Below are 2,946 nucleotides of genomic sequence, written 5' to 3'. Positions count from 1 at the left end.
CACAATAAATGCTCTTCTCTTTACATAAAATTTGCCCAAATGATCAATATCATGTTCCTTTTTTACTAAAATATAGCTGTATACTGAAGAACTATAATACTATGCACTATAGTATGAAATAAATAAAACTAGGAAATATAAAATGAGCCACACAAATAAAATGTTATTTGACCTAAAATTAAATGAATGCAAAAAAAATTTTTTGTTGTTGCAAAAACAGTTTGTTGTAATACTGACAAAATTAATGAACAAAAAAGTACAGAAAATAATTGCACAAACATATGTAAACTAAGGAACTGCTGCCTATTCTTCTAATACTGACATGGGTGCTTCAAAGAACAGGGTGAGCTTCACACTGAAGCTGGTGCAAAGGTAACCCATGTTACCCTCTTAATACTGTACAAGGATGGCACTGGCAGAAACACAGAGTAAAAGGTTTGCCTATAAGGCTTTTAAAACCACCTTACAAAGGCTTTATTTCTCATCTTACTTTTTCCTTTACGTCCAGGTCACTTTAAGACTTCAGTATCTTAAATTCACACATGCAACACTTCAAGTTCCTTAACAGAAAAAAAAAAAAAAAAAATTGAGGCCTAAAATTGTATGGTTACTTAAGCTGGAAAAAAAAAGGGGGGGGGGGGGAAATTGATGAATAACAAAAGGAAAGTACAGAGAAATCATAATACTGATGCATTGTAGTGCGAGCAAATTAAAAAGGAATAACAATAATGATGTATGGTAGTGCTGGCACCTTTTTAAAATGTACTTATGTAAATTAGACATCGTTTTTTAAAGTTTGTACTGATAAGTAGGGTGCAATTTTTACAATTTTCTATTGTGCTTAAAGTATAAATGCTATTAAACACAGGAATTTGTCTCTGAACCACACAGGTTTTAGGCCTTAACACGGTACAAAATTTTTGCATAATGCAGTTTTTAACAATACCCAGCTCCAACTCTGTCTACATCTGTCTTGGCTGAACCGCCCCTTCTGTCCCTCTCCACAGCTTCCTGGAAGCGTCAGGCACGTGCATGAACAGCTTAACACAGCAGTGTTTTCAAGCAGGTAACAATACTACTGAAAAAAAAAAAGGAAGCTTCAAATGCAGTAGTTTATTCCATGCCATCTTCCATATTGTCCTCCTCGTGGTCTGATTTGGTTTCCATTTCCCCATCCTCCGAACTACCGTACCTGGAGTGATCTCCAGTTTCTTCTTCATCTTGTATCGTTTAGGGATCCGTATCCATACTTTTATTTTCACTTTCTTCCTCTTCCGCCTGGAACCCCTCGTCGCCATCTTGTCTGCCCAGCTTCCGGTAGCCATCCTCGCCCTCTTTCTCGCGCTCTTTCTGGCTCTCGCCATCCCTCGCCATACTCGCCCGCTTCTCCGAGTCAGAGTACCCTGGAGGGGTAATGCTCTGCAAGTAAGCCCGGGTCATTAGCAGCTCGGTGGGTTCCAAGTGCCCTGTCTCGCGCGCCTTGCGCCCCGCCGCTTGCCGCTCCTCCGCCTCCCGCTTGCGGTAGGAATACCTGCGATTCCTGTGCTGCGAGTACCAGCCCGAGTGTGAGAAGCGCTTGCCACGTTTATCACACTTATAGGGCTTCTCCCCCGAGAGAATGCGCGATAAGGCGGTGCTGGTGTATAAACGCTTTCTTACAAATCTGACACTGATGTGGTCTGTGTGTTCGTATTTATGTCGCAGAAGGGAACTGCTTTTCTGGAATTTCTTGCACATAAGTCACATGCATACGGGCCACTCTGTCTTCCGCGAGACAGACAGGAGTCGGAGTGTGTCATAACATCGAGGCCTGACATGTAGTATTGTGCTTCATCAAGCAGTTCTCCCTGAAATCCTTGTTTCCGTTGGTACTTTCTCCTTTGTTGCATGTCAGCAAAGGTAGTTGCTCCAGTTGGGCAGGTGTAGGGTATATGTGGTAGCAAGCTCATTTAATCCAGGGCTGGGTATGGTTGTAGCCCAGGAATACTGGTCTAAACTGGTGGCATGAAAGTAGGAGGGGGGGAATGCGCTTTGAGGTGGAAGAGCTGTGTATAAAGATTTGGCACTAAAAGGGTTCATCCCGAACACTGGGTTAGTGCTCTTGTTGTCCAGATTATTTGAATTTGAAAACTTCTTGAAAAAGTCAAGTTCAGAGGTTCATCTGAGTTTTCAGACGAGGAAGAAACACTGTTATGGTCTAAACTGATGAGCCATCTTAAGAACATGTGTAGTTGGTACATTTTCTGTTCTCCTATGATAGACATGTTCTAGCATCCCTGCTTCTCTGAGGCTCAGGATTCCTTCCTCCAGAATTTTCCATGGCTGCTCTGGTCTCTCCTTTCTACAAGATGGACCACAACATTTCCCAAGCTCTCAAGAGTTACTCCAGTAATGTGTTAGAACAATCACGTAGTGTCCTTGCCAGATGTTAAACATTGTGTTACAGAGGAATGCCTCATGTTGAAAACATGTTCCCACGTGCTCAGGATCCACCAATCTGAGTTCCTGACAATACATGTTAGCACATGGTCCTACAGCTCCTTTGGCAAATCATTCCTTTCTTTGCTTAGCAGGATTGCCACTTCTCTTGTCATTTCTGGCTGAGGTTTGTCTCTACTTCCAGGTCTGGTGGCCAGTAGGAAAGGAGGAAAGAGATTCTGATGAAGGCAACTATTACATTGTAAAGCACCTGCTTCATTTTAGGTCTCTGCATATTTTCAGGCAAGAAGTTCTCTACCTTCCAAAAAGAGAGTGGGACACTTCTGTAGGTTCAGAGGGTTCAAAGGAATCTGGATGTCACTCTTCAAATACGTCTATCTGGATATCCCTATCCCAAATCTTAGGGTTCTACTACTTTGTATCAGGGCCCTGACTTTTTCACTGTATACTTACATAGGCTGGAAATTCAAGATTCTCTTAAATTCTACAATTCTTTAAAAATTCTGC

The 2,946-nt window shown here is 42.0% G+C and overlaps 1 pseudogene; it reads right to left on the bottom strand.

Annotated features, from left to right (window-relative positions):
- Positions 1–1,113: 1,113 nt before the first annotated feature.
- Positions 1,114–1,949, bottom strand: LOC126954464 (zinc finger E-box-binding homeobox 2-like; annotated as a pseudogene).
- Positions 1,950–2,946: the final 997 nt, after the last annotated feature.

This window comes from Macaca thibetana, chromosome 5, assembly GCF_024542745.1.
Source record: "Macaca thibetana thibetana isolate TM-01 chromosome 5, ASM2454274v1, whole genome shotgun sequence".
NCBI classification, from domain to species: domain Eukaryota; kingdom Metazoa; phylum Chordata; class Mammalia; order Primates; family Cercopithecidae; genus Macaca; species Macaca thibetana.
This window is presented reverse-complemented; position numbering and strand designations above follow the sequence as displayed.